This window comes from Hemicordylus capensis, chromosome 3 (genome assembly GCF_027244095.1).
Source record: "Hemicordylus capensis ecotype Gifberg chromosome 3, rHemCap1.1.pri, whole genome shotgun sequence".
Lineage (NCBI taxonomy): Eukaryota > Metazoa > Chordata > Lepidosauria > Squamata > Cordylidae > Hemicordylus > Hemicordylus capensis.
Genome location: NC_069659.1, coordinates 84,390,843 through 84,413,444, shown reverse-complemented (window position 1 = coordinate 84,413,444; position 22,602 = coordinate 84,390,843). Strand labels below are relative to the sequence as shown.

At 43.0% G+C, this 22,602-nt stretch overlaps 1 long non-coding RNA gene across 2 annotated transcripts; it reads right to left on the bottom strand.

Annotated features, from left to right (window-relative positions):
- Positions 1 to 4,349: 4,349 nt before the first annotated feature.
- On the bottom strand, positions 4,350 to 15,196 carry LOC128351848 (uncharacterized). Of its 2 annotated transcripts, none has more exons than XR_008320080.1 (3): positions 14,879 to 15,196; positions 9,805 to 9,883; positions 4,350 to 4,804 (listed from the first exon to the last, which is right to left on the bottom strand). It is a non-coding gene; the product is annotated as an uncharacterized LOC128351848 (long non-coding RNA). The 2 variants fall into 2 exon arrangements; XR_008320081.1 differs by having other exon boundaries at positions 14,990 to 15,196.
- Positions 15,197 to 22,602: the final 7,406 nt, after the last annotated feature.

Here is a 22,602-nt window from a genome sequence, read left to right as displayed (position 1 = left end):
ACTGTACAGCACCACAAATTTGCAAGTCAAGGTATTGTTTGGGGATAAAAGCCATTTGATAATTCCTGTATTTGTATGTAAGTGTCATAACTGAGAACTCCAGGCATTTGTGCAACCAGATCTGTTTGTGTGTTTTTAAATGAGAAGAAATGGTTGTTTTCTATTGCTCTCAGCAGTATTTCTATTTCTATAATGTGTTTAGGGTGAGGGTGTATGAATTATATTTCCTGGAGATAACTGAGCTTGACAATTCAATATGTGAAGTTTGTTGCTCTTAAACATCAAATACTGTTTTACATAAAGATGCCTCATATGTGCGTCCAGGCAAGTCAACTTTTGAAATGTCCGTGGCATATTTTATGTCCGGTTATGAAGCACAGAGCACAGAACCCAAGTGATTATTATAACATTGGTTGCGCTGCAGTGAGATTAAGGCTTGCATTGCCTGATACCTTCCACAGCTTTTGCAAGCAGAAGCTTATATTGCAGCAGTTTAAACAGCATTTTACATGAGGGCAACAGGGCAGAGCTGGAAACCTTGGTCACACTTCGCTAAGTAGAAATAAACCCCCTTCCTCTTAACAGTATTTCTTGTCTAGCACAGAACAGCATCTGAAGCTTTTAGGACATTCTTTCCCTAACTCTCTGCCCTGAAAAAGTCCCCAGCACCCCAGCAGTGAGGCCGATGGTGACTCTTGCTGCTTTTAATAACAGTGGGTGTGTTGCCACGGGGGCATCACGGGTGTAGAATGCATGCAAAGTAGAAATACTATGTTATTATTGCTTTGTTGTCCAACCACAATCCAGTGTAGTTGTCTGGAGCCGTTAGCAGAGGCGTATCTAGGGAAAATAGCGCCTAGGGCAAGCACTGAAATTGCGCCCCCTGTCCAAACATCTGACACCCATCTTTCAGATAACTTTACCATAATATCAGCTCAAAAATACAAGTCAAGCTCATTAATCTTTTAATATTTCAAAAACTATTTAGCAGTGGACATAGCCAGATGGAAAAATGCTGGAAAACTACAGATTTCAGTATGCTAGGGCTCATGAAATACCCAAATACTATGTGGAGGTGTACTTGGAAAACTAAACAGAAGTGCTGTCTAATTCTCTACTATGCATTGTAGTATCACTATTACATAAGTTTTAAAAATAAATGGAGAATTTGGCTTTTCCCAGATACTCTGGAAATAATTAAAGGATATACAGAGTAAACTGTGTCACTGCTTGGAATATATCTAGTATTTCAGAAAGATAGTTCAAATGAGAGAAAGAGAGCAAGAAACTCCCAGTGGGCCTTAATACTAAGGATTTCACACTGATTCAAAGACAAACTCACCATTAATAGCCATATTATTAAGCCATCACACTGAACTCACTTATCACAAGAAGCAAAGTCAGAGCAAATGAATACAATCCTAGCTCATAAGCTTCAGCTCAGTATTCACAAGCCCTGATTCTCTGTACATAGTGACAAACTGAATATGTGTACAGTGACTTATTATATTATATTATATTATATTATATTATATTATATTATATTATATTATATTATATTTTTTAATTTTTTTTAACCTGTAGCCCCTTTGGGGGGCTTCCTAAAGGCTGGGGGGAGTCTGCAAAGGTTCCCCCTCCCCCTGCTGGCCTCTTAATTCACCACCACAGCCCGTCCCAGGCTGATTTTGGGGCCTGTTTGGGCCTGCAAAGATTGGTGTGGTGGCTATTTTGGAGGCTGCAACGCATGCTCAAATGGCCTCTGCAAGGCTTGGCAAGGCCTAGCGCCTCACAGGGACCATTTGAGCATGTGTGGTGGCCATTTTTTAAAATAATTTTTTTAAATGGCCACAAAAAACAAAATGGCCACTGTGCATGGTCAAATGGCCTCTGCAAGGCCTGGCATGGCCTAGGGCCTTGAAGAGGCCATTTAAGCATGCGTGGTGGCCATTTTGTTTTCGGTGGCCATTTTAAAAAAAATTCATTTTAAAAAATGGCACCCCCCTTCAAGTGGCGCCTGGGGCACATGCCCTGCCTGCCCCATGATAGATACGCCCCTGGCTATTAGTCTATGCTCTGTAAGATTACCCAGAAGCAGGGAGTTTCCTCTCTCTCGGCCAATCCAGAGGAAGCAGCTTCTCTTAGTTTACAAAAGCTCTCTATGATGGAGTCCTTGTAGTTAGATAAAAGTAAAGGAGGCTTTTATAGTTAGGAAAAGTCCACATGTCTTTTCACCTAGCAATCAGTTACCCACAATTCATCATCTTCAAGAATTTATCTCCTGGATTTTAATCTCCATTTGAACAGCAAAACCCCTTCAAGCTGATGAACTTCTGAGATGTTAGTTGTCCTGCATGCTTGGAAGAATAATAATCAAACCTTTATGAACCAGTGGAAATTTGCTTGTTTGGGTGACACTAACTGGGTCCAGTTTCTGGTCCAGAACAGTGGGTGAGAGGACACAGACCAACACTGGAGCAAATAAATACGAGTTTGCCATGTTTCTTGCTGCTGTACAGGTGAGCATATGATTGGTCTTAAATTGTGCTGAGCCAAAATATCCTCAAGTCATTTATTTGGAGCAAAATGCAGAAGGGCAGAGTTGTGGGGTAAGAGTTGCCTCATATAAACCCATCTGTGTCTTTAATTCACTTCTGTAGTTGTTAGCAAACTTTGAAGCTTTGGACGAAAAAAGTCACAGTAGCACACAGTACAGGAAGAAAGAAGAACTACCTGGTTGCCTAAGCAACCAAGCAATTCTTTTTTCTGGGCACACTGTGGAAAAATATTATCTTGTTGCCTAGGCAACAAAGGGATATTCTCCTTCCTCCCACCCCAGCACAATGGGGTGGACCCAGGACTTTCAAAGGTCCACTAATGAAGCTGTAAAGATAGGGTTGGTGTTTTAGCTGAGCCACCTCTCAATGGAACTTTACTTGAAACCCTTTCAACAAAACATCACTGTTCTTTTAAGAGTCCCACTGTGTCCTTTCGATTACTTCCCTATATGCAACACTAAGCAAATACATAGGGTCTTACTCCTAGTTTCACTGTACTACTTATAAGGATGTAGTTAGAAAACACTAACTGCATCAGCTGCAGGAATTGTGCTAATCCCCTTTCCTCTGTTCAGTAGACTCTAGCAGTGAAAATCCAATTTGAATAAGAGTCATGCAGTTCTGGCCTCATGCAGCTCTTAAAATGTAGGAGTCTTAATACTTTTAGGAGAAAAGAAATGCCCCCTGCTGTCATCAGAGTTGAACATCTGACTCCTCTATTTCAAAATGATAAAATTGTTTCCAGCAATCTAGTCCACATTCTCAGCTGGTGATGCTCAAAAGATAATGAAGGCAGGCCTCAATTTATTTACATGAAATTTGGAGTGTAAATTAATTTAACTAAGGTGTATGCTTCCTTTATCCACAGCATGCAATATAGCCAATTTATGCCTATCCATGGTTCCTGGGTGACCGGAAATGACTTCTGATGTCATTTCCTATTATGATTTTGAAGTGCAGAACAATTTTATGGCTCTCTTTTGTTTAAAAAATAAATTAAAAGAAAAAAATAAAAGGATTTGGGGGGCAATCCTGGAGAACAAGGCACTATGCTTTTCTACCCTTTTCTCTGCCCCTTCCTTGCTTTTTTTAGCTTTTTTTTTTTCCAGAGCAAGGAACCTACACACCAATTCTAATTGACTCAAGGTTTCATTTTTTCGCAGTTTCCATATGCACACTAAATTTCAGAAAAGGAACTCCTGCAAATAACAAGGGGCACTTGTATATAATAAAGTTTTATATGCATGCTGACATTCAGTCATGGGTGTAGCACCACCATCACCGGCTTGCGTTCAGCCTCCACGGCCGGCCCGTGGCCCTAGCCACACCCTTGCATCTGGTGTCAGACACAGGTGATGTGTGCCCTGTGTGCGAGTAAAATACAGCCAGCAATGTGTCTGCAGCAACACAGGGAGTGCCTTTCTCTGCTTCTAAGGTAGGGAGATGCATTCCAGGCCAGGCTGGGAACCCAGCGCTTGCTGGAGGTGCTCGAAAATGGAGTTGTGCAGCAGCTTCAGCCAGAGTTGGGTTCTCAGCCTGGCCAGGAATGCACCTCCCTGCCTTTACAAGCAGGGAAGGGCATTTCCTGCAGTGCTACAGACACGCTGCTGGCTATATTTTACTCAGCCATATTTTACGTGGACACACCCCCTGCACGTCTGACGTCAGTCGCAGGCATGTGGTTGGGGCGCCAGGCGTGGGCCCTGGGGCATGGTGGCCTGGGTTATCTGAACCCATTTGCACAATAGATGCTACGCCCCTGCATTCAGTCAACTTCAGTGAGCTAATTGAATGTACAGTAGACCTCCTCAAGTTTATTGTAATTTTAAATGCTATTAATCTGTATATTTCCTTTTCATGCAATGCCAGCAGGAGAGTCAGATCATTGCTTTCCTGTGCTACAAATACATAACCTGTGACCCAACAAAGCAAATGCAGTCCACCAGCCAAATCCTGTGGCCTGACAGATGCTTCAGGCCCATGCCATGTTTACAAGTCATACGCAGGTAGCAAAACTAGAGGATCCTTGATGTGAGCCTGGCTGTATTCACACAACTGGGATTGTGCATGCACAGCAGCCGCCATCGGTAGGGCTCTCCAAGCTTGGAAAATGCTCTAGCTCCGCCCCGCCCCGCACTCGTGCTTGTTCATTAGGAGTGGCAGTTGGAGCATCATTGGATTCAATTCCTTTCCAACTGCTGCCATGGGAAGTGACAGGTCGAGTTCTTGAGGGTTTTTATACCAAGGACCTGTGTGTGAGAGAAAGAAAACAGTCTGTTTTAACTGTCTGCTATATTACCAGAGGACATTTCAAGTGTACATGACTGAAAATAAAATGTTTAAATGCTGTAGAAAATGTAAGGCAAAGTTGCCTACCTCAGACCTACACAAACTTTATCTATTGTGCCTGGGTGACGAACACAGAACAGTGTAAAATCTGCCTGTCATTTTTCAAACAAACCCACAAAAAACAGGAATTAAGGCTCAAAGATGCCTTGTATAATTTGACTTTGCAACCATTGACAGTGACCACAGCATCTTCGACTTTGACTTCAGCGGCTGCTTCAAATTTGGTGCATCTGATATTGACATCTAGTCCAACTGCAGCGGCTTTAACAGTGACTGCACAGTCAGTCTCAACAGTGAGTACTTCTATGTTGAAACTACTCCTGTCTGCTTCGAAGGCACCGTTGACAGAGTGAAGAAGAAGGCAAAGAAGCAAGCTCATGAGTATGCCACCTCAACAAAACCAAAGGGGAAAAAAATACTGATCCTCAACATCACTTTCAAATGTCCACATTGAAGCACACTCTTGTTGCTTCTACCTCAAAGATTTTGTCGACATGGACAGCTCTGTCAATTTTCGACACCCAAACAACAACCTTCAACATCTGCTTTTGTAACTTTACTATCAACAGCAGCTTTACCACAAGCAGAGTCTATGACCTTACCAACAACAACAAACATGCCATTGACATCGACAAAGGATTTTACATCGATCACAACATCGATCATTCCTATGTCACTATCGAAACCTGCAACTTCGGCTACTGTAACTACTCAGTCAGAACTATTGACACTAGAGACCTTGGCACTGTGCAAAGAGATTCTCAACTGAATGGAATGGCCACATCAGTATACTTTATTAGCCCTTCCTCAACGTTGAGGAGGGAGTACATGCAATCCCTTCACTATGTTTTGAAGGAGACTTAGAGTATGAAGGGGAGGTCATTGAGATCCCAAAGACATCTTCAATTTCCCTGGTCTGTCACATGTTCCTCTACAGACCAAGGGAGGACTGTAACCAAAACTGCCCCAGAGTGCTGTCTAGATGCTCTGAATATGCTTTTGGATTAACATGGAGAATTAACTTGGCTAGAGGGAGCAATTTGTTTCCAATATCAATCTGAGCAAGTTTCGGCATATTGGAAAAACCAGGAGACAGAAATACAGTTCAAAAGGTTTATTAAGGGTAAAAATGGGGTTTCAGAAGACAAATGTTTAGTTAGGCAAGGCAAAACATCTTAGCTTATATTCTAGTCAAGAGTGTAGCTAGCAGCAATTTAGCTTGAAGATCTAAATTTCTTGGGGGGAGGGTCCAGAAGGTAGTGCTGGAGGACTACTGCTTGGCCCGTGGCCATTGGCCTGTGGAGTCCCACATGGTTCATTTTTGTCCCCCATGCTGTTTAACATCTACATGAAGCCATCTGCTCCAGGTGCCGACAATGAGGGAGGCTCAGTTGTTGTGCATGTGGGACAGGGCCTTCTCTGTTGCTGCCCACAGACTTTGGAATGCTCTCCCAGTGGTCATTCACTCCTCTGACTCCATCACAGTTTTAGAAAGCTTGTTAAATCTTGGCTTTTTATCCAGGCCTTTACATGATTGTTTTATTGCTGCTTGTGTGTGTTTTTATCCATGTACAGTTTTTATGTCTGTATTTTATATATTTTAAATTTGATTTGTTGTCATATTTTTAGCTTAATGCTTTTAACTGTCATTTTTATTATGTTGTTTAATTTTTGTAAACCACCTTGGGATTGTTTTTAATGCAAGGCGGTATATAAATTTAACAATAAATAAATAAATGTGGAATGATCGGCTTGGCTAAAATGCTTGACCAGAGCCCGGCTTAAGGATTGCCGTGGAAAGTGCTTGAAAGTGGGAAGGCTGAAAAGAGAGGGAGAAGGGGCAAGGAAGCTTAGATGGGCAAGAGGTTGGTTTACCTATCCTTCCTGGTTAAGTTGGTACATTCATTGCCTGTTGGCAAAAGTCTCCTTGTGAGGAATAGGCAGGAAGGCATGGAAGAGAAGCGAAAAGCAAGGGGCTACTACTCACTTGTATGAGAGTCCATAGGATAGTGAGCCAAACAGATTCTGAGGCCATATACTTTTGCTGGAGGTATATATACATTGAAACATGCCCTGAGGCAGTTTCCAAGCCATTCTACTTACTAAAAAAGGTGGCAGATGTCATGAAAGACAAAGAAATCTATTGTCATGTGAACTTAATCACTCTGAGGCTAGCTTGCCTAACAAAGGCAGGAAGAAGCTGTTTAAATGTGATATACATGGTGAATAGGACTGTACTTGGTTGACTATCTTAAGACCAGGTATGGAAATATTACATATGTATAGTTTTTATGGGCCTTGCCAACTAATTTAGCAGGGGGAGAGTAACTGGCCCTATCTACCCCCAGCACAGTACCTCCAATGCCTGTTGCTGGTGTCTATCATGTTTCTTATTAGAATGTGAGCCCTTTGGGGACAGGGTTCCATCTTATTTGTTTGTTATTTCTCTGTGTAAACTGCCCTGAGCCATTTTTGGAAGGGCAGTGTAGAAATAGGAAGAAGAAGAAGAAGAAGAAGAAGAAGAAGAAGAAGAAGAAGAAGAAGAAGAAGAAGAAGAAGAAGAAGAAGAAGAAGAAGAAGAAGAAGTTGTTAAAAGAAAAATTGGAAGTGAATACATCAGGAGAGTTAGAAAAATCCTAAAGTCCAAACTCAATGGCGGGAACACCATACTAGCCATAAACACCTGGGCTATACCTGTTATCCGATACACTGCAGGAATAATGACTGAACCCAGGCAGAGCTAGAGATGCTAGATCGTAAGACAAGGAAAATAATGACCATCAATCATGCTCTGCACCCCTGCAGTGATGTAGATAGGCTATACCTCCCTCGCAGCTCAGGTGGAAGAGGAATGCTGCAAGCCCATCAAACAGTAGAGGAGGAGAAAAGAGGCCTTGAAGAATATATAAGGGACAGTGAAGAAGATGCACTTAAAATGGTCGAGAACGAGAAACTATTCAACACTAATGAAACAAAGCAGGCCTACAAGAAAGAACAAGTCAAGAACCAAGCGGAAAAATTGAAAAATAAGCCACTGCATGGTCAATATTTGCACAATATAAGTGGAAAATCAGACATCACCAAGACCTGGCAATGGCTTAAGAATGGCAACTTGAAGAAAGAAACAGAGGGTCTAATATTGGCTGCGCAAGAACAGGCACTAAGAACAAATACAATAAGAGCAAAAGTCGAAAAATCAACCACAAACAGCAAGTGCCGCCTTTGTAAAGAAGCAGATTAAACAGTGGACCACCTAATCAGTTGTTGTAAAAAGATCGCACAGACTGACTACAAACAAAGGCATGACAAAGTAGCAGGGATGATACACTGGAACATCTGCAAAAAATACAAGCTACCTGGAGCCAAAAATTGGTGGGACCATATAATTGAAAAAGTGGTAGAAAATGAAGATGCAAAAATATTATGGGACTTCTGACTACAAACAGACAAACATCTGCCACACAATACACCAGATATAACTGTAGTTGAGAAGAAAGAAAAACAAGTTAAAATAATCGACATAGCAATACCAGGGGATAACAGAATAGAAGAAAAAGAAATAGAAAAAATAACAACATACAAAGATCTACAAATTGAAATTGAAAGGCTGTGGCAGAAAAAGACCAAAACTGGCACCCTAGGTGCAATTACAAAACAACTAGAAGAGCACCTCAACACCATAGGGGCCACAGAAATCACCATCAGCCAATTACAAAAAGCAACATTACTGGGAACAGCCTATATTCTGTGACGATATCTATAACAACAGCAAGAACATTGACAATAAAATTCATCCATCCCAGGTCCTTGGGAAGGACTCGATGTCTGGATAAAACAAACCAGTCAATAACACCTGTCTGACTGTGTAGACAATAATAATATGTTAATTCAAAACAGGTTTGAGAAATGTGCCACCTTATCTGCATTACTCCCAAGAGTGTTATCGCTTTTTAGACAAGGAGATCTCTCCCTTCTATGAGTTGTCTTTGAAGTAGGGTCTGAATGGCCTTGCATTCCTCAATAGCGAGGTGCAGGCATGTTCCAGTCTTGGTCTGCCTTGATAGTTTTGACCTGAAGGCATGCAGCCAGCATAACCTGTGCCAATGACCTGCTTTATAACCTGTATACAACCTATTCGCTGATTCGGACGTGTCCTCATGACTACTATCAATAAAGGAAGAGATATGCACCTCATTTGACACTTGTGAAATATACTAAAGACCCATCAGAAGAAGGCAATCACTACTTTCGCCACCCACTGGAGGTCAGGAGAATACCATCTCATGTGGTGACCCATACTGTCACCTCCACAGCAAGTGCTGAGTCTCGGTTCAACAGCCTGCACTCAGGCCAAGAACGCCACAGATGACAGGGGATGTGGGACAACCAACCCTACTAGCAGAAACAGGGCTGGTAACAGCTACGAGAACACAAATGACAGCTACTGTCACGTCATTTTCTACTTCCCCAATGTATGAGCCCTCTAGAGAACTAGAAGAATGGACTGGTAATGGTAGCACAGAGTCCAAAAGGTGAAGAAGTGGTCTCCCAAGACTCAGAGGCAGAGTCTGCAGTTCAGGAGATTCCTTCAGAACATTCCTCAGATGACAAGGTATTGAATAAATCCTCGAATTCTCCAAAAGAGGAGCACAGGACATATCACTCCCTCATAACTGATATGACAAATACACTGGGATTAGACATTAAACAAGTTAAGGAGGTTCAAGATCCAGTGTCTAACGTCTTACAGACAACCAAAGCATCTCAACCAGGGGCTTTGCCAATGCTACCTGTATTACTACAAGTTTCAAAACAAGCATGGCAAAAACCATCTAGTACTGCACCAACCTTGAGAAGATTAGAGAATATGTACAAGGTTCAAGAAGAAAACTGCACTTACCTCTGCAAACACCCACATCCAAATTATTTAGTGGTAGACTACACTTCATAATCCAAGTGCAACAGGAAACATACAGCCCCTGTTGACAGAGAAGGATGAAAATGAGATGGGATGAGGCGTAGATTCTATTCCACCTCTACACTGTCAATGTGTATTGCTAACTATATGACATGCATGTCTAGGTGCCAACATTCTCTATCCAAGAGACAGCAAAAAAAGGATCCAGAGAATCCAAAGAATTACAAGTGAAATCGGAGACATCATGAGACAAGTCAGCACAGTAAGACATCTGATGGATTGCGAGTCCAAAAACCTGGCAAGAATGATAGCACTACACAGATATGCTTGGCTTCACTCCTCTACAATACGATATGAAACAAGAGAGAAAATAGAGGATCTTTGAAGGAGAAGGCCTCTTTAGCAAAGAAACAGATGACACACTTGAAAAATAGAAGTCAAAGCTGACAGCAAAAACATTTGCGTTCCCAACAACTCATCAAAGCTATTTTTCTAAACTAAAACAACCTTACTCTTCTAATCAAGCCTATGGAAGATACAAACAACAATACAAGGGACAAGATAAAAGGGAATACAGGAAGTCTGGAAGACCACAGAGTAGACCCTTTGTACAAAAATCAAAATGAAGTGCTTCCCGTCAGAATCAAGGCAATGGGGCTAAACAAGGCCTTTGATGCCTTACCTCGCTCTGTCACAGATACCCACATCCCACAATCCACTCAGAGGTGCACCTAGGTAATTTTGGATCCTAGTCCTAAAGGCATTTGGAGGCCCCCTCCCCTAAAAAAATTAAGCATTATCATGCTCTTCCAGGCAATGACAACACCTGGGACAGACTAAAGAGGATTTGGGGGGTCCCCAGGGGGTGTGGAGGACCTGGACTTTGTCCCCGAAGTCCAGTGGTGAAAGCACCTCTGATTACACTGATAGGAAATCATTATCCAATATAGGAGCAAACAACATCAGACCATTCTTTCGATTGCCAAAATGGCTATGCTGCAGAGTTCCACACAAGGCCAATTTTTTAGGGTATCAAATATACCCAACCAATTCTAACCCTATTAGAGGAAATAGTGACACTCTTAGAGAAAGATACATTCGAAATAGTTCTCCCAAATCAACAAATTGAGGGGTTCTATTCCAGGTATTTTCAAATACCAAAAAAGATGGGGTTATTTAACCAATACTAGACCTGAGGCTTTGAACAACTTTATCCAAATGACAAAATTCCAAATGATATCAGTACAAGCCATACTGCCACTCTTAATGGGGACAGGTGGTTTGCAGCCATAGACTTGAACGATGCATACTTCCACGTATGGATACACCCAGATTACAGGAAATATCCCAGATTCACTGTGAGGGATGATGTATACCAGTATGGAGTACTGCCTTCAGCACATCTACTGCCCCAAGAGTATTTACCAAACGTATAGCTGTCATAGTTGCTTACTTATGGGGACAACGCATGCACCTGTTCCTGTGATTAGATGATTGGTTACTAACAGCACATTTGCCTACTCAACTTCAACAAGACTTGCGAAGTATGCTAACACTACTGAATGGTCTGGTTATCAGAATCAACCACAAAAAATCCAAGATGCAATCCACAAGAATCATACTGTTCAAAGGTTCAGTTCTGGATGCAGATCAACAGAAAGCTTTCCTACCATCAGACAGAATCTCTGAAATAGTACAGCACATGGACTTAGCCCTTCAGAATCCTCAATGGACATCCAGACTAATCCAGATTTTCCTGGGCCTAATGGCCTCACCTCTTGCTGGCAGCAATACAATATGCAAACTTGAAAATGTGCCCATTTGAACCATTAGCAACAACATCATTGAAATTCCTGTCACTAAAAGCAGCATTTTTAATCACAGTGACCACAGCTAGGAGAGTGAGCGAGTTACAGGCTTTAAGAGCCAATATCCCTTACATAGGCTTCCACAAAGAGAAAGTGGTTCTACCTACAGATATAAACCTCTTGCCAAAGATCAATACAAGCTTTCATATCAATCAAGATATAATTCTACCCTCATACTTCTGCAATCCTCAGACTCCTATAGAATGTAAATTACACACCTTAGATGTCAGGAGAGCATAAGCCTTCTACTTCAAAAGAATGAAGAATGGGGGGGGTGAAGAATGGGGGAAAGCTGGTCTTGTGATAGCAAGTATGACTTGTCCCCTTAGCTAAGCAGGGTCTGCCCTGGCTGCATATGAATGGGAGACTACAAGTCTGAGCACTGTAAGATATTCCCCTTAAGGGATGGAGCCGCTCTGGGAAGATCATCTCGTTTCCGTTCCCTCCCTGGCACCTCCAAGATAGGGTTGAGAGAGAATCCTGCCTGCAGCCTTGGAGAAGCCACTGCCAGTCAGGGTAGAGAATACTGAGCTAGATGGACCAATGGTCTGACTCTGTATATGGCAGCTTCCTATGTTCCTATGAAGGCATTCAGAAAGGACAACCACCTATTCTTCTCGTACAGAGAAGATGGGAGAAAAGATAACCAGGCAGAGACTGTCCAGATGGATAGTTTCAGCTATAACAGAGACTTACAAATGGAATAGATCCACCGACAGACATTAAAGCTCATTCAACACGGGCTTAGGCACCTTAGTGGCAAGTCTATCAGGGGTCTCTAGAGGATATCTAAAGGGCTGCGACTTGGTCTTCTTATCATCCCTTTGTAAGGCCTAGTCAGGTCACTTTTATATTGAATAAGTGCTTTGATAAGTTAGCCATATTGTGTTAGATAAATGCTTGACATGAGTCTGTTTGCCTGATACAGTTTAGGCCTTGATCTTAGCATGAACCCATGGGCAATGCTGTATTATAGGTAAAATCTCAAGTCCCCTGCATTATGTTCAAAACTAGACATCCTTTACGGTCCAGGACACACTTCCACTTTGGGCCCGTCCCAAGCCTCCAAAAATTTGTCCATATTAGACATCCTTGGCCATGCCAAACTCCCTATTCCAGCAATCTTCCATTCCGTCAAGGACAGCCCCCACCCAAAACTTTTGTCTAAAATTAGAGAAAGTCGGCCTGTCAGCTCAAGCAAACTTCCTCATTTTTACTGTCTCAGAATGAGAGTACGTCAAGATTCAGTGTTCCGCTTGAAGGGGGTAGCTCGCCCTACGCCTTATTCCATTTTTCTGGCCAATCATATTAAATGTCAAAAGGAACAGGTTTAACTGAAGGTCATTGATGGTCAAGACCCCTTTCTCTATCCAATCATTGTTGATGCATAGGTGATATGAGTGGGGTACTTAAACCCCAGCCTGGGGATAGATAGGGGCCGCAGGGGTAAGAGAAGAAAAGAGGACAGGAGTCCATCGATCAACTTGACAATGCCCAACATCTCGCAGAGAGAGAGGAAGCAGCAGGTTCCTTTTGGTGAGCTCAGGGGAACTGAATAACCACAGAGTGTGGGGGAGAGGTTTTGACAATCTTTTAAGTTGCCAGCTTAATTGTTTGATTACTGTAAGAAAGAGAGAAGTGTGCTGCCTGTATTGCGACTCATCCGAATTCTGGTGAGAAAGAAATTTGTTTTAATTAAATATTGCCTCCTCATTCTCCTCGTGTCTTCTTGGGTATCGGGAGTCTTGACAGCCAAGACCATCAAAAGAACCCACATTCTCTGTTAATGTGAGAGTTTTGAAATCCCCATTTGTTCCTGACTGTGGGAGTTTGGGGGCATCTAAAAATCTCTTACACCTTCATCAACCAGAATATATACCAGAAGCATAAAACCTGCCAGGGAGGCAGTTGGACCCTTAGATGATGAGGGTATGAAAGGGATTATTAAGGAGGATAAGAATATTGCAGAGAAGCTGGATGAATTCTTTGCATCTGTCTTCACAGTGGAGGATACTGACCATATCACGGCTCTGGAATTGAGCTTCTCAGGCTTGGAGGCTGAAGAACTGGGCCAATTCGAAGTGATGAGGGAGGATGTTCTAAACTGTCTTGAAAAACTAAAAAATAAATCGCCAGGGCCATAGGCGAAAAGTGAACCTGGATACAGGCCCCCCAAATGCATGGTATAGATAAGGAATGTACCTCTGTACCTGCATTCAGCATAACAGGTGAATGACTGTACCTGTGTACAGATCTGTTTCTGTGTACACTGCACACTTATTGTACAAGTGTTAAACATTATGTGTAAATGGACCAAGAGACTTCAATCACTCAATAAGTGTATCATCTAGCTTCATATATTTATATGTCTTGCTTCTTGACAACCATAGACATACACATACACACTTCATTTTGCTTAAAACAATATGCAACCAAGGTAAAAGATGAACTATTAAGCCACTGAATGTGGAAAGTTTTGATATCTATAGTACAGTGCAGTTAATTTAATGGAACAATGACACTGTAGTGTACTTTATAATTTGAATAGATCATTTATTCTTTCTACTCTAACCTATGTAGGTTAAATGAAAATAAAGCATTGGGACAACCGAATTGTACATCTGATAAGCATACATTAATTAAATTGTGTATTTTATCTGTAGTAATAAAGGGTCCATCTCAGCTCACAACTTAAAATTCTGAAATGTCTCCAGCATCTTGATTCAGGGTTGTTGAGTATATGAGCATAATAACCTTCAGGGAAATAGTCTGGTCTTTGAATCTTTTATGGTATGAGTAAATTAATTGCCTGTTCTGGAAAGTGGTGCATCTGTATACTGCACATTCAAGGGAGCAAAAAATACATGTGTAAATTCCACTCTCTGAATGAAGGAGTCGACACTATAAAATTAACTTTCAAAATACACTTTCTGCCATATTTATTGCTGTTTTCAGTGTAAAATACGTTTCCTCAGAAAGCAAAACTTGATAGACACTATCTTTTTATAGACAAAGATAAGCTACATTTCCCTTTGTTTATCTCTCTGTGCACAGGCAGAAAATCAATAGTCACCTTCAAAAGGACTACATATCAGAACCTGACAATAGTGTAATATGAAACCTCAGCACACGTAGGCCCAGTTCCCATGTAAAGCCAAATTAGAATTAAATGGGGCAGAGGTTGTTACCCCAGTATGTCCGAATGCGAAACTGCAGTTCCACAGCAAAAGCAGCCTATGGCTTGCTTCACCAAACTCCATATTGAACCTTCGGTTTGCACAAATGTTTGCCGCTGAGACCTTTGGTTTGGCCACTGAAGCGTTATGTCCAACTCCCAATGCCGCCATGACCACGGATTCAAGCTGCTTTTCAAACCGCAGTCATAGAGGCGGTGGTGCAGACTGGCCCAGGAAGGTGGCTACTCTCACTGGCCGCCTCTCTGAGAACCAGCCCGGCTCCTCCTGTCATCTATCCAGCTATGAAGTTGCCGGGCAACAGGGATGTCACAACGCTCCATTGCAGCCTTGTCATCCTCTCAGTGGACGTTCCCTGTTCCAACTCTGTCCCTTATGTCCCCCACCTGGCAAGCAGAAGGGAAAGAGGATGGGATCATAAGATGGGTACTAAGTGCTTTTCTGCCCGAAAAGTAAGTTCCAGTGATGTATGTTCACAAGCACAGACACTATGTGGCTACATAAGCAGGGCACCCCATCACAGAACCTGGAGGGGAATATTTGGCATGCGGGGGGTTCCCATGATCAGTTTTAAAAGGCTGCTGCCAGCAGGGATCCTGGAGCAACCAAGTTCTATTTTTTTTTTCACACAAAGGTTGGGGGAAAGGGGGCCCAGCCCCTTCCCATTGGGGGCTATTAGTCCCCAGGCTTACTCATGAGATGAACTATCTGTGAGAAGTAGGGGGTGCCCTGAGGTGCTCTTGTTGCATTCTGCAACCCTTCCCATCTTTGAGCACTAATGTTAAATTTACTAGATGGTATTTGAGTGCTTGTCGACCCACGGATCGCTCTCTCAAAAGAGCACCAGGCCATCGGGGCTCGGTAACCAAGCAAGGATGCTCTATGGAGAGAAAATGTGGGGACGAATACTTAAGCGAGTGCTGTCCCAGTCTTGGTGACGGCCTCCAATTAGCTGTTAAACTGTGCATGCTGCCAGCCCATGTAGTCATGTGCACCCTTTCCCATGCCCCACAATGGTGACCCCACTGTCCTGGGGCATGATGCTGCTAAATACCAGTTGCTCCTGTCTGGGTTTAAAAGGCAGCCCCAAGTAGGGATTCTAGAGTAGCCAAGTTCTATTTTTTTCCCCACTGAAAGGTTTGGGGGTTTCCAAACCTCACTCCCTCAGCTTACTCATGAGCAAGGTCGGTTACCAGGGTAGATCAGTAATGCTCCAGTCTTACGAGAGTGCATTACTGCTGTTAAGACAGAGATGTCTGACCCGGGATGGGCCACTCACTGACAAGAGTGCAAGGCCATGGGGACAGCCTCTTACAACTCACAAGAAGAACAAGCAGAGGGGAGGAGAAATAAGTGCCAAGCAAATTCAGTCATGATGCCTGACAGCAAAACATTCCCTTCTGGCACTAAGGGTAGTGCCAGGCCATTGGAGCTCTAAATTGAGCCAGGTTGCTGTGTGGAGGAAAGGGGTGGAGAGGGGTACCCCAGACACTGCTTTCCTTGTTTTGGCGACTGCCACCAAGTTGGTGTCAAGGTGTGCTCCCTGCCAGCCCCTCCACCCATATGGACATGCACACCCTGGCCAGTGCTCTGAAATTTATTTATTTAATTTATTTATTTATTTACATTAATATCCCACTCTTCCTCCAAGGAGCCCAGAGTACTACATACTTGAGTTTCTCCTCACAACAACCCTGTGAAGTAGGTTAGGCTGAGAGAGAAGTGACTGGCCCAGAGTCACCCAGCTAGTATCATGGCTGAATGGGGATTTGAACTCGGGTCTCCCCAGTCCTAGTCCAGCACTCTAACCACTACACCATGCTGGCTCTCCCGCTGACCCAAGGTTGCTGCAAAATGGGGGCTCCCCTCTCCCACATTTGCCTGCACTGTCAGATATGCATAAAGTGCAATGCCAGACTGGGCCCTTGAATTCTGTATGGGTTCAAAGATCCATCCCAGTGTCTCCCTTGTCTGCCCACTAGGGATGAGCAAACACCTCTTTGGTGCTTCCTGTTTCCAAGTGCTGAACAGGCTTGAACTTTGGCATTTGAGCCGACTCGATGGGCAGGGAGGGGTACCTTTAAAATGCAGGTAAGGAGCGGCTTACCTGTCCATCCCCACCCCACAACTTCCCCTCCGCTGGCACTAGTTTTAGAAACTGACATGCTAGGTTGCAGTGCTGTTTCCTGCAGCCCCACTCAGTGACAGCACACACTTGGCGGGGACAAACATGTGCGCCCCGGCGATGTGCCTACTGACACCACTCCAGGCTGCAGAAAATAATGCTGCAGCCCTGTGTGGTTGTTTCTAAAATGAGCACCAATGGTGGGGGGGAATGGTGCGGGGGCGAGTTCATGCACATCCCTACCGTGCATGTGGCCAGGCTATGGCACATAGAGCAGCTAGATCTCCTTTGGGTGCCTGCACATCATCACAGGGAATGGAGGTGGGAAGGTCACAGAGATTCTGTTCTATCTTTTACCATGGAGAGTTGGGGGCCCCACACAAGCGCAGGCCCCTTGGATGGGTGGGTGGGGTGGCTCAACTCATGAGCTCACAGATCATGGGTTGACCAGCACCCTTACTCCCCAGAAGACTGGCCCGCGCTCAGGAGAAAGCAAGCTGCAGGTCGAGCAGGATGTTTGTTGGGTCTATCTTTGTCGGGATAAGCCCTCCAAACATCATTCTAGGTTACAGTGGGAGAGGAGCCCCTCCCCTCAGCATCCTTTGCCCTCCCTCATCTACATATTCCCCCCTAGGAAATTTCAATGCTCCCCTTCCCTCCCAGAGTAACAGGGAAATATCCCCCCTGTACACCTCCCCCAATGTGTGCTTTTGCAGGACTATCAGGGTGCAGGGCTCTTTGGGGGCCGCTGGTGCAATCGCTGTCAGAAGAAGCACTGGTAGGGCAGGACATTTAAAGGGATCTAAATACCTTTTCCTTGCCGAGGATGGGTGGAGCGCTCTGAAAATTCACTATTGCACTCAACACACCCGCTTCGAGATCATGGCCAATCTTGGCCACTCCACTGATGTGCCCATGCTTTGCCCACAGTCTGGCTGTGAATCTGGCTGGGATCGGCCTAGGAAGCCAAGCAGCAGGGAGGAGCTCCCCTCTCCTGGAACTGGAGTTTGGCGGGCAGTTGTTTGATGAACATCTGCGGCATGATTCACAGTTCTAAATTGAAACTGCAGGTTCGCAGACCTCCAGTTTTGTGTAATGTATGAACCGGGCCTTAGAATGTGTGTATTTTTCTTGTACTAAAGAAAATGTTTGCTGAATAATGCTTTCCTTATATGATAACAACCAGGCAGTGGTTCTTTATGCAAGTCCCTTTTGCCTTTAAGTCATAAGTCATAATTTAGACTTGGTATTTCCAGTCTCCTTTGAGACCAGGAACAGGTACAGTTGCAGTTGTGCACATTACTGCACTGTCATGCATAGTCATGCACAATTCCTCCTCTAGCTGCTGCTGCTGCCCTTCCTTCCATCCTTCCTTCCTTCCTTCCGCAGAGGCATTGTAACAGGCATTTGCACACGTAGCAGGTTACATCTGAAAAGGTACAAATGAAACATATGTGCAACAGATACATATGAAAGAAAGAAAAGTGCTTCACTATAATCACTGCTTTATAATAGACAGCTGTGTTATTTAATCCATGGAATCAACTCACAGAACTGACTCAGTGGCATAGGGAGGCCGGCAGTGGCCCCTGGTTCAGCCCACCACCAGCACCCGCCCCCCAGCCACGTCCCCTGCATCTGACACCACATGGCTCCATTGTTTAGAATCTTAGCCAGCACCGGCTTCCCAGCCTGGCCGCGAACGTGTCTCCCTGCTTTTTAAAGCAGGGCATGTTGTTCCTGGCCGCACTGTGAAAGTGGCACTGGCTGGAATGTGCTCGCAAATGGGGGGCGCAGCCCCATTTGTGAGCAAAACAACATCAGATGCAGGGGGGCATGGCTGGGGCATGAGGCACGACCCCTGAGTGTGGCCGCCCAGGTTCTTTGAACTCATTCACACAATGGTGGCTCCGCCCCTGAGCTGACTGTCAGAAGTCTGGACTTTATAGGCCAAACACACACATGTCAACACATTTTAACTGTTAAAAGCCAAAGCACAGAAATGGCCCTAAATAAGCACATACTGGCTTTGATACTTGGAACTACCTTGGGGGTAGCATCAAGGATCAGCCTGAGACCCATGACTAGCAGAGGACCTATTAATCGGGGCCAAGCTCGGAAGCCTCAGTACTAGTGGAAGTTGTGGCACAAGAGATTTGTGCCACCTTTGCTGCTTTGCTCAGCACCCCCATCTTCAAATGGATGTGTCCCCCAGAAGCCCTGTTTCATTGTGAGGTTTCTGGGAACACTCTCAGTAGGGAGGCCAGGATGCAGATCCGCAATGCAGAACTCTTTGTCCAAAATTTGTGTGGCAGCTTCTCCTTCTCTTATCCTCCACAACAGCCAAGGGACTTTCTCGCAGAGATTCTTGTGATGACACAATCCTTTAAACTAATAAAGAACTGTTTTGCAATAACCATAGTTTACATAATTACACCCGTAGCATACAACTTTATTCAATATAATTATGGAAATTATATATTTCTTTATATGTAAACCTCTTTGGTAACTTTTGTTGAAAAGTGGTCTATAAATATTTGTCGTATTGGTATAAGGAAAGAAAAATAGAAGGCAGTACAGAAAGGAAAGGATAGAAGCAGAAAGCTGACTTTTGAATGGCGACGCATAGTTTGCAGAGAGCCATGTTTTGTCTGCACTGGTACTTTGATTCCAGGATTATACATTGCTTATCTGTCATATTTGCTCCCTTCAAATGCTTCATTCAGTTTTCTCAAGAACATCAAATGGTGTTTTTTTTTTTAAATCAAGTAATGCCATAGTGATATAGCTCCATTCCTTGAAAGGCTCGATTAGCAAAATAAACAAAAATCCTCTGCTTGCTCCCATAAAGTTCAGGCAGTAAAATACTTAAGAGATTAAGCTACATAAGAGAAACTATCTAAAAAGCAGGAAATATAGGATGTTTTATATGTTGAGCCTCATGTCTTTGATCCTTACACATGTTTTCTTAAAATATTCTCACTGTTTTCAGCTGGACTACCTCAGTAATTGCAAGAGATAATGTCTTCAATTTGATAAGCTGTAACGTTGCCTGATAAGATTGCTAAGTTGCATAAAACTCCTTTGTGTCTTTCTAAATTCTTTGGCACAAATTATCAAAACACACAGTACTGGCTTGGACTCCAGGTTCTACTGATGTCAAGTTCCTTTAAATATTTAACTCTCCAGAGTGGGACACAATGCTGTGATATTTAAGGGGCATTTCAAGAATTCTGTCTTCAAATTTGATGTTCCAGAAGATGTCAGATGCTATTCAGATGGATACAACTTTTAATGAGTTAGTTTGATATGGAGATGAGCCAGGCTAATATGCTGCACTGCTTGTACATGTGAAATGCTGATGTATACATTCATTATTTCAGAATTTTAAATATTTTTATTTTTATTTTATTTTCACATTTCACTCTTCCTCCAAGGAGCCCAGAGCAGTGTATTACATACTTGAGTTTCTCCTCACAACAATCCTGTGAAGTAGGTTAGGCTGAGAGAGAAGTGACTGGCCCAGAGTCACCCAGCTGGTATCTTGGCTGAATGGGGATTTGAACTCAGGTCCCCCTGGTCCCAGTCCAGCACTCTAACCACGACATTATTTCTGGACACTCCGTGAAATATTCCTACTTCTGGATCACCAGCTATGATGAAGCCCACGTCCTTCCAGGACAAATGGAAATTAGTCACTTCCCAGCATAATATAATATTAACAGCACAGCTTCATTTTGTTTGTATAAACTGAAAAATAGGCCAGACTACTATAAAGTATCAAAGGCAGAATAGTACCTACCTATTCACAACCATCCTCAAGAGATTTTTAAAATTGTATTTTCAAGTAAAAGACCACATTCCTCTATGTGTCCAAAGACAATCTTGACCAATGACCCTCCATTCTTTAAGTCCTTTTGATGAGTGTAAGCACAGGGACATGGTTACTCCACAACAATGGAGATTCATCAGTGCCTGAGCAGAAGCAATTTTGCAGGACATGATAGCACATGGTCTTTAATATTTAAGGTAGAGAAGATTTGGGAAAGAGTTAATCTGATTTTTAATCTTGTTTAAATTTTTGTCTTCTTATTAAGCAATACAAAAATAATATTTTTCACGTTCTATTTTTGTAACCCATTAAACTGCACAATGATCCAAGAATCCAAACCAACCATGAAAAATCCTATTTAACCCAGCATAGCATCCCTCCCAGTGGTTGTTTGCTGGTTTCCCCCTTATATTTATTTATTTAGATTGTGAGCCCCTTTAGGACATAGAAGAACTATGTTTACATTCCTTTCTATCAGAACTTGATAATGTTTTGTTAAAATTTAGTACATACATATTGCTAATTATTATTATTATTGATAATGAAAGTCTTGTAAAAAAAATCTCTTGAAATTCAAAAGCTCATTGCTGCATTGTATATCCACTTGAGAATCTATAGTGGAACATATGTGTGATACACCCATTAAAGCAAATGATAAATATTTTAACTGCCTTTTCCATTTCTGATGTACTTTCTATCAAAAATGCTTCTACTTTTTCCTGTAAAAAGCATTATATTTCAAGAGTGAAGCCTTGGCTACTATCCATGATTCATTAATCATCTGTGTTAGACCTAGAACAACCACCAAAAAACCCCTTTAAAAACGAAATAGTAAAGGGGGGAAATCTTGCAACTTTGACAAAACTATAACTAGCTGTGATTCCAAAAGTTTCAAAAGTGAGACATACGTTTGGAATGCCTGAAAAATATAGCTAAAAGAAGTCAAAGGAAAGAACTGAATAAAAGGGAAGTTGTAAGAGAGCAAGAGTCACAAATCCTTACTGTTCACAAATTATGACAGAGCTCTAAGGATCACAGACTTAACATTCTCATTCTATAGATAACGCTCAGCTGTGACAACACAAGAGTAATTTGTACCAGCATACTTAAAGCAGCATCTCTTGCAAATCTTTTCTGCTGTGCTTCCCATCCATGGCAATTTCATTGTGCTTTTAATATCAAGTGCAGGGGTGGCACTTTCTTGAGGCATTGTGAGGTGGTCGCTTCAGGCAGCAGATTATTGGGGCACCAGCTGGAAGGCAAAATGCCCCTCCCACGGCCACCAACATCAGAGCAGCTCCATGAGACTGAGCTGACACTTGCAAACTTTGCAAGGCTGCATCCTTGCAAGGGAAGAGAAAGAGTCAGTTGCCTGCTGGTCTGGGAGCAAGAGAAAACAACAAGCTCGTATTTCTCTCCTAAAGAAGACATCAAGCAAGAGAACACAGCAAATAAATAAATAAATAAATCACCAAGAAAGCAAGAGGGGAAGAAGAAACTAAGTCTGTTAGAACTGGAGATGTTCTAGGGTTTGTTTTCTGGCTGGGGAGAAGTGTTTGTGTCTTTGACCAAAGAGTAGCCTGAGCGGGCAATTCACTCCAGGTGAGAGCCAGCCTCAGCTTGTGGGAGGGGTCACATTCCTGAGCACAGTCAGTTTTTCTTCTGGTCTTGACTACAAGGTGAAGGCCTGAGAGCATACCAGATAGGGGTAGCAAACAAGGCATTGGAGTTTTGCAGGCGTTTAGTGGGAAGTGTGCAGGT